The sequence below is a fragment of the Crocodylus siamensis genome, chromosome 3 (genome assembly GCF_052110815.1).
Source record: "Crocodylus siamensis isolate JL-2025a chromosome 3, ASM5211081v1, whole genome shotgun sequence".
In the NCBI taxonomy this organism is placed as follows: Eukaryota; Metazoa; Chordata; order Crocodylia; family Crocodylidae; genus Crocodylus; species Crocodylus siamensis.
In genome coordinates this window covers 218,843,303-218,856,979 of record NC_143397.1, presented here as the reverse complement: position 1 = coordinate 218,856,979, position 13,677 = coordinate 218,843,303, and the positions used below count along the sequence as shown (strand labels likewise).

Below are 13,677 nucleotides of genomic sequence, written 5' to 3'. Positions count from 1 at the left end.
AGAATGCCTACTTTATTCGAAATGGATGTCATGGGTGCTGAGGAACTGTAGATACAAGAAATGGAAAAGGCAAAAGGAAAAGAAAGCCTCAAAAAAGTCCTGCTCCACTTCACAAAAATGATGCTGTTTACATATTTTCATGGAAAACAATGGTCACAAACATCACAAGTTGATTGCATTCAGGATCAGGTAAAATTGTCTCCAGACCCCAGAAGGGAGAGAAAGGTGAGCCATTTTGCCTAAAAGGTCTCAGACAAAAAACAACCACAGTAGATTGAGACAGCTGAGCTCTGTATATGCAGAACCAAAATATTGTCTATGTGGCAGAGCAAGGCACCTTGGAGACTACCTGAATATGATCGATTTAAGCCTGATTGTGTATATCCTGTACTATTACAGAAATTCTATATTATATTAATTTTTCGCAATTGTTAATGCTGACTGTCAATTGTTATGATCTTTGACTGGGGAAAGAAGATGAGAGGAGCAGTATCTTTAGAGTGTCTGGAATGACCTACTTGGAACCAATGGTTATGTCATGCAGAGGTTCATGTTTGCAAGGCCGATCAGCTAGAACTCAGACACTGAATGAAGCAGACTTCTGCCAGACTCCTTGCCTGTAAGTGATTTCCGAATGATACAGAGGATCCTGTCATGGATTTATGCACCCTTTGCTTGGCTCCACACAAATCCTGCCCCTTGTTGCACAGTGGAACTGCCCACCACACTGTATAACAGTGAACAAGATTTGCTCTGTGGAAATACTGGAAATCATATAACAACCAAAGCTATCCTAAAACAACGGTTCACTCTTATACAGAAAAGGAAGAAACAAAAGGATTTAGCTGGTTAAAATATGAAAGAAATAGAACACAATAATCAACTGTTTAAATCAATATTGATAATGAGGAGGAAAACAAAATTCATCAAATAACAGCCAAGTATCCACTGACCAATTTAAAAAGTCAAGAATTTCCTTTAATAAATAACTTGTATTAAACAATAGCCAATGGAGCAAAGGGATTTAAAATATAAAGTCTTCACCAAATAATGCTGTACCTTGAGATCAGTAGAACTAATTATTATGATGTTTTAGCAAATTTTGGTTTGGCAGCTTTTACAGCATCCATATACAGCCTGAAATGTTGCTTCCAAATATCAAATTAACAGTAAATGTAGCTCTCCTGTTTCTCTGGAGCTTCATTCCAGTGACTTTAAATCACTAAGTGATTTAGTATACCAGAGAGTTTCAGAAACAGAATATACTTGGTGGCATTTCAAGTCTAACATTTTACTCAAATGTGCATTGTAAATCCAGCAGATTGTTTAACAGAAACCAGCTACAGAGGTCAACAAATGTGACTCAGCTATGAAGTTACTGAAAGAGTCCAAGTTGATAGATTTAAAAAAAATCTAAAATAAACCACATGATTGGGTTTCAAGTCTTTAAATTAGTTTCACAATGAAGTGATCCGATAAAACAGTATCAGAAAGAAAGGTAGCAAAGGAATCAAAATCCCTGGTGGCTGCTGAAGTAATTCTGTGACTGTGAGAATAAATCAGAGCATCAATAATCTCAATGAAACTGCTAGAATCCACTAAGAAAAACACTTTGCATTTAAAATGGCTTTAATTTAAAGATCCCTTGGTCCTTAAACTCTCAATAATCAAAATAGGGTCAGAAGGCAAATAAATGAAATAAAATCCAGGGATTAAAAAAATATACAAATGAACAGTGAATGGTAGTGAATGAAGGATATGCATTGGTCCACAATGCAAGAGTGGGAGGGCTAGAAAAAAAAACAAATACTGTATTTGCAAAAGAGAAATTTGCCTGAATCTGATCTCTTAATTTCTTGGCTACTTCTTCACGTTCCACAATTGTGTGGTCTGGTTTTCAAGAAAGAAGAAGCCAACTGCACTTCCTTTCACCAGTGTTACATATTGTCTTGGGACTGGAGTCAGGTTTCTCTTAAACAACTAAAGGCAACATTGTTGCCTTATATGTGTTGTTACCAAACCTTTTATGGATACAGACCATACCTCAAACCAGAGCAAACTGTACCAAATCCAGCAAAATGTGTCTGTTTGTTCAGAAAAAGTTTTCCCTTATACTACTGAGAAAACATCTGTTGCTAATACATTTAGTTTCAGAAGACTGACTAGTAGCTGTGTCTCTCTGGAGACAGACTGATTTAACAAGCAAAAGATTAGTTATAAGAACAAAATCTTCACCAGTGCCTCAGTGCCCTTCCCTCACTCTGGGCGTTTCTACACATGCATTTATATAAATGAAAAAAAGAATAAACCAGTGTAGAGCAAGGAGTATGTGCAGGCTTAATGAGGTTTCTGCAGACAGTTTGGCCAGTGCACTTCCATCCTAGGTTTTTTTATGAGGAGAGATTAAAAGTTGCCTCAAAACCCATTTCATTTGTAACTTAACTGAGGCCACTCTCCACTCTTGGGCTCCCATCTTCCTTTCTCCCTTGCCATGTTACTAATTTCCCCCTCCCACTATACCAGAAAATTGCCAAGGTGTTGCTTATCTAATGGTTAATTAATATTCAGTTGACCTATCTTAGCCCTGTTTGCCACCACTCAGCCAAGCTAGGTTCTAGTGCTCCTAATCCTGTTATTATCCATGAATTACTCTGTCATTCTTTCTTCCATACAAGTGTTCAGTCTGTATTCATTGCCATAGGGGAATAGCTGGTTGGGAGGGAGTGAACTGTCTGTTCATCAAATTCTTTCCTGTCTGTCAAAGTACCATATCATTTCCTAAGCTCTTACAATAAAAATGAATCATGTAAACGTGTGATTTTCCTAGAAAACAGTAACTAAACAATATTTGAACGGTCTTGAAAATTCCCAGAGTATCCCACCCCTAATATCATACTGATCACTGCTCTCTTCAGTGGAGTCTTGTTACTTTTGCATTTCCTAGCTCTCTGAGAGTCTCCCAAGCCCTCCCTATTCAATAACAGTTTTGTATACCAGAAATTTCATCAAAGAGTTATGACATTAAGCTGAAGAATGCAATGTACTGCACAAGGTACAAACACAGTAGGGCTTTCTGTTAAAAAGAAGTTCACAAATATTCAGGCTCAAAAGGATTTGTGAATTCCCATAAGAGGGAAATTCTGAAAAAAGCAATACAAAAAGAAATGCAAAAAAGCAAATCATAGTTAATAACCTTTGAAAGAAAACTTTCCCTCATACAGCAAGGTAGCAAATGTGGAGTTGACACAAAGAACATATGATTACCTACGACAGTCTGCCATACACAGTTCTGGGAACCATATCAGTCATTCTCAAATGCTTACACATGGGACTAAATGAAAGAACATGTCCAAAACTGGGTTCAGGACTGGATTTCTGAACAATGAAGCAGGAAAGGAGGGTAACATCTTGAACTTGTATCCTATCGAAGATTAGAGTCTGAGTCAAGAACTTTCTAAAACAGCACAAATGGAAGATTGGAGCTGTTCAGAAAGGAAGGATAGGACTGAGGCTGAAAAGTAAGGCCAGAGGTCTGAAGATCTGGTTACTGTTCTAACTATAAAGCTGGTTTATTGTGGCCCCCCTGTGCTTCAGTGATATTAATGTGTGAAGAGGGACTGCGGTAGTTCTCTACCTCGCTAGTGTTTCTGTGAGTGACTATGGTTGGAAAAAGGTCTGATGTCTCTGGATAGAAAATTCTATGGAAGTGTACATCCTTCTCTGTTTCTGTTGTAAATTTGCCCTTTCTCAGCCTTACATATATGTAGGGAATTGGTGTGTGTTTCTGAATAGGTATAGGCTTGGGCAGGAAACTGAGAAAAGTTTGGAATAGAGACAGGAATGGAATAAATTTTTCTAGTCATCAACTTAAAAACAAATATCCCTCATGACTAGAGCTAAGTACATACAGTCAAAAACCCCAAGGCTGAATGGATTCAATCTTCACAAATTAGTCTAAACTGTGTAGATTGAACCAATACGTGAATGAACAGACATTTACTTTTGATTCCAGAAATGCAGCCACATGCCTGCAGTGGCCAAGGCCAGAAACCAGGGCACAAGCTAGGGCATCCCCCTACCCCACTGGAGCAGACAGCCAGGGTCAAAGCTAGCTAGCCCACCCTGTAAAGGGTACTGTGAGTTAACTTGAATCTGGAGGGGATCTGGGTCAGAAGTTTAAAAAACCAATTTAACCTAAGTCAGTTAAGTCTGATATTATATCCATCCAGGTTTATCTTAAACCAGTTTCAGCCATTTTGAAAGTGATTTATGTTAATTGAACTTCTGTTGTGTTACGAATTTCAACCAGTTTCTGATCTCTTTAATTGGTTTTTATGTAACTTCTATTCCTAGCCTATAAGTCTAGACTTTCAGCCTAGCTTTGCTTTGTGATGCATTGATTGCATGTACTTAGATAAAGATTGGGACCTAACTGCACAAGAGGATGAGGACACACAAGAAGGCTTTCCTTCATATGTTCTCTTTATGCAAGGGATAATCCTAGTTGTATCTCTTGGACTTGCTTGATTTCTGCTATTAGTTGTGCTGGTCACCCCAGAACGGGCAAGGAGGAGAATGGCTCCATCAATTTGTCCTGGCAAAAATCCGGAAATCCAAATCTGAAGACCTGCAGTTCGAATGACCTCAAGGCATCCACACCACCTCATTTCTGAGCCTGACATGCATGGGGAAGGATCAGGAAGGTGAGGATTATTGCCTTGGGTGCACAACTCAGCTTTGTGCTACTTTATCCAAACTGATAAAAATTGTATTTGTAAAATGGTACTGTGAAAAGGCACAGGCCTGGCCAGATTTAAATGTCAGGTCCACTGCAACACGCAAAATGCATTTGTTTTCAAATGTATAGTGCTGGGCTGTGATGAGAGACAGTTCTCAGGAAGGGGCCATGTGTTCACTGGTCTACTCCAGGAGGCCTCATGACTCACATATCTGGGTTAAGTATTTTGTGCAGGTAGACTGGTTCCAGTGCTGAACCTAAGCTGCAGTGTGGACATCCCCTTCCCCTATTTCTTATCCACCTGCTGCAGGGGCCAGGCATGAGGTAAGTGCACACAGCACCATCTTAGTTTTACCTTCCTGGGCTCAAACACTTGGGCCACAAAGGGGCACAAAGGGAGCTCTTACTTCCCTTGCATAGATACACAGTTCAAAGCCAATCCTTTAATCCTCAGTAAACATCCCTTGGGGTATGAGATAGGCACACTGGATAAACAAGAAAAATCAAATACAAAATAATATGTTGGTCTGTTCAGCTGGCTTCTGGATCTGCTGACAGCACACTGAGAGCTCTGATCTGGTTTCCTACTCAAACACATAGTTCAGCAGCAGTCTGCACAGAGGGGAAGCACTGTCAGAGGTGCAATTTTCCTATGAAATATTTCGATGAACTGGGGATGAAAATATGGGTGGGGTGAAGGCGGGGAGGAATCTGCAGCTGGGAGGAGGAAGAGGGAACAAGACACTGATTTTTATTTTAAACATATGTATTAATCATGGCTCAGAAGAGGGATCAGGGTGGGAAGCTGCAGCTGGAGGCAGGACAGCAGACAAAGGCAAGGATGATTATTGTAGATATATTTTTTAAATCATTGTTCCAAAAAGGGAACCAGGCTGGGAATATGCAGCTGGGAAGCAGAGGGCAAAGGGAGACTAAGACTTTTATTTTAAATAAACGTTCTATAAAGGGTTCAAATTGGGAACCCGGGGTACTGTTCTGCAGCTGGAAGTGGGAGTACCACAGGAGAACGCTCATTTGTAGACATGTCACTTTAAAATATGCTTACTCTCGCCTCACAGAAACCTCTGAGTGAGAACCTTTCAAACTGGAGAGCTTTTATTTTAAAGGAGTGAGGGAGAAAGCTAGTTCACCTGCTGGGTTTTTGCTAAGCTCTTGCAGCTCTATTACAAAATTACTCCATAAACTTTTACAACTGGCCACAAGCCAGTAGAATGTCATTATTAATTCTGCTATGTAAAGTGCCAACAGAACTGAAATGCTCTTGGGGAGACACTGCAAAAGACATACAAAACCCCAGACCTTTGGAGAATCAGTAGAAGGGGGGGCAGGGTGTCCTCCATATGGACCCCATATGTGTTAATGGCATTTTTACCAGAGCAGTGGTCTTATGATCAAAATTGGCCACTGCCAGTTCTGTTTCTACTGCTGCAGGATTAACTGTAAGGCTAACAAAACACATCATCTTTTGTTATTAGAAATGGTACAGGCATTTGTTTATTGTTGGAAAATGGATTTTATAAGGGGTTGAGACACATCACAGCTGTAAGAGTGGCAATTTAGTAAGTGTGACACCTGAAACCAATTGGGACTGCAGGCACTCAGAACTGCTGAAGATCTGACTTTAAGTTTATGCCCTGTCCTATGTTCATGAGTACAGTTGTCACAAGGATGACAATGCAGGGCCAGATCAATGTCAATTCTGTAGGTGCCTAAACAGGACTTGGATGGAATTTAGGTACCTGTGACACAAAAAGCAGGCTAAGATCAACCCCACTCCAGCTTCCCCAAGTTACCTATACTCGAGAGGTGTCTCCATTTTTGTCTGGAAGAACTTTATCTGTCAGAGCACTTGCCCCAAAAGTGCAAGTATGCTTTGGGTTCTAGGCCCCCTCGACCTTAGGGACTCCATTGTATGTCTCCTACTTCCCTGGAGAGTATCCCCAATACTCACGAATAGACTAGGAACGCTCTCTCCCACTCTTGTTGAAGAAGATGGTCCACTGGGCAACCAGGAGTGCACAATGCATGAGCCAAAATGAGAGCAAGCAACTCTGACTCTGTAACCCTGTAATGTGGTCACTATCCTGGGATGAGGGAGCCTTGGGTTTTACTCCCTTGTCCCAAGACTGTTTGTGCACTTTACATTAGACAGCCATTTTTTACGACCAGCAGTAATCTTGGCAATGGGAACCATAGCCCAGAGCAGAACTGTGCCTGGACTGCGGAGACATGCTTTATCATAATTCCTTCAGGCTCACAACTCTTTCATTCTTGGTTTCCAAATGACTGAGCTTCTTCAACAGCAGGAAGAATTAGGGTGTCTCTTCCCAGCCAATACCTTGATGATGGGAAGTGGAAGATGAAGATATAGGTTTAGTTACCTCCAGGCTCTGGAGGAACTAGAATATGGATATTCCACATCCTGAGCAAATGCTCTAACCACTAGGCAAGCAAACACACTCCTATGCTAGCATTTTCCAATCTCTTGGCTGTAGGTATCACACCATTCAGTGCCTATATACTCAGGATTGCCTTTAGCAGTTATCTATTCTACCCATTTGCTCTGTAGGGATCCTAGGTGCCTAACCTATCAATCTGGATTCCCCTCTTAAGGCAAGGTACTACCCAATTTTTTTAATGTTACATTTATGTGGAAGCACTATAATCTCCCATGCCATTCACCAGTGCACTTTGGTCATATGGATTTTTCCAGCTTCACCATTGCTTGAGGAGAAGACAGCTTCTAGGTTAGATTCCGGAGGGTCCTCAGGGGTTCTCACCTGCCATGTCTTGCTGGAATAAATTTGTTTAAATGGAAGGAAGATGGTATAACCCACCTCTTCTGGTACCTTCCTTCAGTCTTCCTGTCTGTCTTCCCATTTGGGGTTCTGCCTCCCCTACTCCTCACCTAATGCCAACCAAAGATGTTATTTTCCTGTTTTCTAGGTCTGGTCCAGTACAGTTTCAGCTATCATGGGTTTCTAAGTTACATTGTCTCATCTGGGTTTTTCAGGCCACATTGGGTCCGGCCTAAATTCCTTCCTGACCCTAGGTTACCTCGCTCCCCGTCATCCCTCTCTCTCTTTCTCATCTGAACTTAGATTCCTGCTAGGTCCAATCCTATCCAGAGGTGTCTGGGGTCCACAGCACCATTTCAGGTAGGTCCTTCAGCCTCTTGGGCTCATCTTATTTTCAGAGGCGCCTTCCTGGGGCAGCCACCACTTTTCTTCAGTGGGGCTCTGCTCCACTCCAGGCCTCTCTCGGCCCACCAGAGAACTCACTTCCAATCCCCCCAGTCTCCCCTCTGCCAGGCTTCTTATCCTGGCTTCAAAGAGCCGGCTGGTGAATTGGCACCAGCATGCTGCCATAAAGCATGCCCATGCTGGCACGGTAGATGGTCCTGGCTCCTCCAGGATCCGTTGTTCTTTGTTTTCCTGTTGCCCCTGACGTGGGTTTGTTTCTGACACAGCTCCACTTCTGGTGCATTCCCAGCACAGTGCGTCTCACTGGCTCAGCTTTTCACCCACTCCAGGTAAGTTTTTTCTCATGGCCTCATGCTTGCCGTGAGTACCTTTGAGAATGGTTTAGATCTGGTTCTGCATTCTTGCCCTTATTTCAAAAGAATATAACTGTTGAGAACATTCTCCTACCTTGACCTGCTTGAGTGGCCAATTTTTTCTACACTCTTGGCAATGTCAACAAAAACTGAACTTTCCAACAAAAGAGCAGGGCATTATGTAAAACAGCTTGTGCATCCTTTGTGCATGCTAGGGTAGGTATGTATATGTATTCTTGGATTCCAAATAATTATCAACCTTCTTTATAACTGAGATTTTAAAGAAAAACAAAACCAGTGATTCAGAAGAAAAGCCTGTGAATAAATGATCCTATTAGGCCACAAGTTTTAGGCCACACATTACCCAGATCTATGCTGCAGTGGCAGCATGTCATAGCTGGGATAGTCCAGAGTAGGCCCAGGCCATCTGAGCACCACGGGCAAATCTAGGATTTTGAAAAGAGGGGTGCAGGGGGCATAGCACATCATCACGTATAACACAATACATATTTTTCTCCAGTTAAAGAGAAACTAGGAACTTTACTGATATGCTAGGGAACTAGTGCTACATTATGCAGTTTAATATCAAAGAAAAACAAATACAGCTTTACTTGAATGTGCACTAATTGTCTATATTATATAATACATTTAAAAACACAAACAGCAAAAAATTCGTAGATTCATAGACGCTAGGGTTGGAAGGGACCTCAACAGATCATCGAATATGACCCCCTGCCTGGCCAGGAAAGAGTGCTGGGTCAGAGTAATCCAGCCAGATCCCTATCCAGCCTCATCTTAAAGACCCCCAAGGTAGGGGAGTGCACCACCTTCCTTGGAAGCCCATTCCAAGTTCTGGCCACCCTTACCATGAAAAAGTTTTTCCTGGTCTAGCCTAAATCTGCTCTCTGTCAGTTTGTGGATATTGTTCCTTGTTATCCCAAGAGGTGCCCTGATGAACAGAGCATCTCCAATACCTTGCTGCGCCCCCCTAATGAATTTGTAGGCGGCCACAAGATCACCTCTCAGCCATTTCTTGCAGAGGCTGAAGGTGTCCAGGTCCCTTTGTCTCTGCTCATACGGCCTGGCCTGTAAACCCTTAACCATACAAGTACATGCTCACATCCAAGTCAGTGATGAAGACATTGAAGAGCACAGGTCCAAGAACCGAGCCCTGTGGGACCCCACTACCCACCTCCTTCCAGGTCAATACCGACCTGTCTACTACCTAAATAGTGAAGAGATATTGTTTAATTAGTCTAGTCCTGTAAGTCATGTAAATCTAGTCTAGTCTAGTCTAGCTAAGTGTACATCTCTTATTCAGTCATAAAATAAAACCTATTCTTCTTGAGTGTTTTTGACAGTGCCTTCAATACTTTGTCATTTCTACACCTGAGTTAATAGTACCAAACTTGAATTAAGGTTTTTTAGCTGAAGCAAAAAATGGTCTGCGGGCTGTAAAATAGAAGAAAGACAGCAAAATTGCAGGGGGGAAAAAGATCCATAGACTTAAGGCATGAGCAGATGAACAATTTATACTGGCTTAAAAGGCAGTTTAGGGGCTGTGACAGTTGCTTTGTATGACTTCTCTATCCACATGTAAAAGGAAGCTAACCTGTGGTAATTTAACCGTTATTTCAATCAGGAGTAAACACCACCAGGTTAGATCCCATTTCCAGGTTAGATCCCATTTCCAGCATACAGGACAGTTGCTATGAAGTAATGAATGTGGAATAAGTCGTCATCATTTTAACTCGGTATCATTTGTTCTTTTTGTCAGGCTTTTGAATGCCTAAACCACTCCTCAACATAAAACTAAGGCTTCAAATGCATTTCTGATAGGGTTCCTTCTTGAATCAGGGGCCCATAAAGCAATCATTTCTATAGCATATTGGTGCTGTTCCCTTCATCATCTCTCTGCAGCTAAGAATGTCCCACATACCTAGAATGTTAAAACAACATTTTCTAATCCTTTCTAAAACCTTATTTTAAAAAAGAAAATACAACAGGTCCTGCATCATTATCTCAGAGCTAATCATGATTGTTGCCTTTAGTGTCCTTGGGGTGGCAGAACAACTTAAAATAATAAAATTTGTAATTAGAAAAGGAAAAGTCATCTTGACCATTTCCTTCCAATAAAAGATTGTTTCCTGCACTTTTTAATGTCTTCTCTGCTTTAACTTCAAATATCTCAAGCAATGCAGTGATTCACATATTCCCTGGGAAATGATTCTACCATTTAAAAAAGCTCAGTTTTAGAAAATCTTCTATACACTCAGTCTAAACTTTCCCTTTCTTAGTTTTACCTTATTTAAAATTTTCATTTCTATGAAACACCTGGAGCAATATTTGTGTTAATTCAAGAGATATAAATGGATCTTAAATAATGTTTAAGCAGAATTATAATGATTAGAAACTAAGAAAAAATGTTATCTGTACCTGACCAACTGCAACAAAAATTTGTAGTGTTGCCTATGGACTTGGGATATTTACAATAGAAAAAAGCATCACAACATTTTACTTGCAGGTTTCTCTGAAGTTTGTTGTGGCTACTTCATCACTAATTTCTTTTTAATGGGTACCTTCATTATGAAGAAATTTGTATCAGCAAGGTCAAAATATGTTTTCATATGAAGCACAGGCATGATGCATAGTTTTCATTCACTTTTGCACACACATAGATCTTGTGATAAAACAATTGGAATTTTCTAGCCCTTATATTCAATTTTATATTTATAAATAATATTCTGGATGTATGTAACATTTCTACCTGATGATCTCAACTCATACCACCATACTGCACATGGGAAAACTGAAGGACAGTCATGTCAAGTTATTTGCCTAAGATCAGAAGGCTAAAGCTGGATCCTGAACTCTCAAATACAGAACTATAAGACTCATATCTATAAGCAAGCCTGAAGGCAGTGGCACAGCCAAGAATATAAGCTATGGGGCCTGATCCTAAAGAAATCACAGCTAATGAAAAAGGTGATGTGGAAATCACGACAGGATCACTGTTTAACTAACAGAAGCGCTTTATTTTACATGGCCACAGGAGATCAGCAAGAGGCAGCTGATGCTCAATAGAAGCAGGACACAGGTTCTGTTATATACTTGTGAGAAAAAGACACAGATCAGCCTCCCCCTTAATACACTCTTGGCAGTCTGACAATAACTCACCCTGGAGTCTTGCTAGACTAAACGCGTTTTCTCCAGCTGTCTCCCGATAAGCTAATCTTCAAGGTCTCTTTGTTATTTGGCCTTTTCTTATGCTCCTTATTATGACCTAACTTTATTTTGCTTGCTCCAGTATTTTTCCTCATCATTCCCCCCTTGTAAGCGCTTGTCCTTACAGCTCTATATTCATAAGAACTTTGACCTCTTCTTGACGCTCACACTCATAGGCCACTTCTCTGAACACCATCATCTGCAACTCAGTTGCAGACAAACTAGAAACACTCTGGGTGGTTTTTGATAAGCAAAGGCGTGAGCAGCACAAAATCATTTGGATAATAATAAAAAGAGCAAAAAGGCATAATACACTTATAATGCACCACGTCAATAGGGATTTAACCCATCCCCCTATATTTGGCAGCCAACCCCACCAGTCGAAGAATTTCTCTTCGGCAACAGCTTGTATTACTTGCAACTGCTTTCTTATGGTGCAGAGATCCCCTTGCACTTGTTGATGCTGATCTATCCAAGTGCACCACATGTGGTTCACAACAGCACATATCCCCCCTTGCGTGGCTAGGAGATAGTCCAGGGCCATACAGTTCTCAACAGCTACTTGCCCCACCTGGATAATCTCATCACTGAGAGCTCTTAAAGCGTTGGCACTAGCATTGAAAAAGTTCTCCGTGACTCCCGAAATATTTATAATAGCCTTTTCTAATTCAGTTACACCTAGCCAAGGGAGGAACGCCCTGGTGAATTGGTGAAACCTCGTGTGTCAGAGAACCAGCGGGTTCTCAACCGCATACCGATGTCTGGGCAAGCCAGGCGGGAAGTTAGACACTTCATGCCAAGAGAGGTTAGAGTGCAAGTCAAATTTTGGGACGACTCTGCCCAAGGTACAGGTGCCAACCCAATTCCATGGTAAAGTCTTCTGGGCATCATCCCCACATAGCCAGTACAAACCAGGAGCTGCTGCAGTACTAAGATCCCTACAGGGTGTGTTCCCCTCCCGACATTTTCGATTGACCTGTAGGGTGTAAGAAGGGGCACATTGGCTCTCCACCATTTTGTGATGGGATATTGATTGGTTACAGGAAACAAAACCTAACATTACATAAAAATCAAAGCCATCAAGCACTAAACTAGACACCACACTGTAGTTCCCATCTAAAGGTGTAAAGATGGTGATGGGTGTCTTGTCGCAAAAATGGGACTGAACCTCTCCTGACACTTTTCCTCTTTGCTCAGCCCATGGCCAGGTGAAGGTCACCTTGCATGTGGGGTAATGCCCTACAAAGTAGCAAGCCTTCCCCATCCTTCCTGTCCTATTAAACTTATAACAGAGGGCCGCTTCCAGCCCTGAGGACAATTTCGAACTGTCCTGAGCTGTTTTCCACCACGTAGGAATTGACGGTTGGTCTCTGCTAGACCCGGGGTGGGGGGTAGGGGAGGAACCTGACAAAGCTAGTATTGGAGTCAGTTCCCCAAACCTCAAGGAGAATTGGAACCCCAAGCACTGGGATTCCCTTGGTCAGATGCGTGGGCCCATGTACGCATACCCAGCAATTTGTAAGATTTCCTGCATGAGCAATGCTCTGTCCCAGGAATACAACGCTGCTTTTTTTCCCCATGCCCCAGCTGGAACCCCTGACAAGAGGCAAAGCAAAAGAAGGGACAACATCTTAGGGCCTGCCCAAGCACTATCCCAATGCAGCTATCTCTTGGAACTCTGAGGAACTTTCATCGACTAAAACTTTGGCCTCCAGCACACTACTAATAACAAAACACTGATCACAAGAATACAAAACAATGTCACTCCATGGGGAGGGGGAGGGGGGAGTTTCTAAATCTACGTAATTGTCTGCAATTTTCCCATGGGTTAGTGCTATTCACACTAATATTACTAAAGTATATTAGTACACAAAACTAAAGTTCATAGCTTCAAATGAAGCTTGGCTAGCCGGGTAGGCTATGTTTGAGACTTTGTCATCTAATCTTCACTCACAGGAACTCGTCGAGATTTTGTTGTCTGATCTTCACTCACAGGAACCCTCTGGATCTTCAAGGAGGCATCACCGGTGAGAGAAACTTTCCACCCTATCGGGGCAGATATCTTTTTGCAGTGAGAGGTATGGATCCAGGCAGGAACCTCGGCAACTTTTACAGCAGTTGGGGTGGTCAGCAGGAC

General features: G+C 41.8%; 1 pseudogene; it reads right to left on the bottom strand.

Moving 5' to 3' along the window:
* Positions 1-11,661: 11,661 nt before the first annotated feature.
* On the bottom strand, positions 11,662-12,804 carry LOC149869472 (endogenous retroviral envelope protein HEMO-like; annotated as a pseudogene).
* Positions 12,805-13,677: the final 873 nt, after the last annotated feature.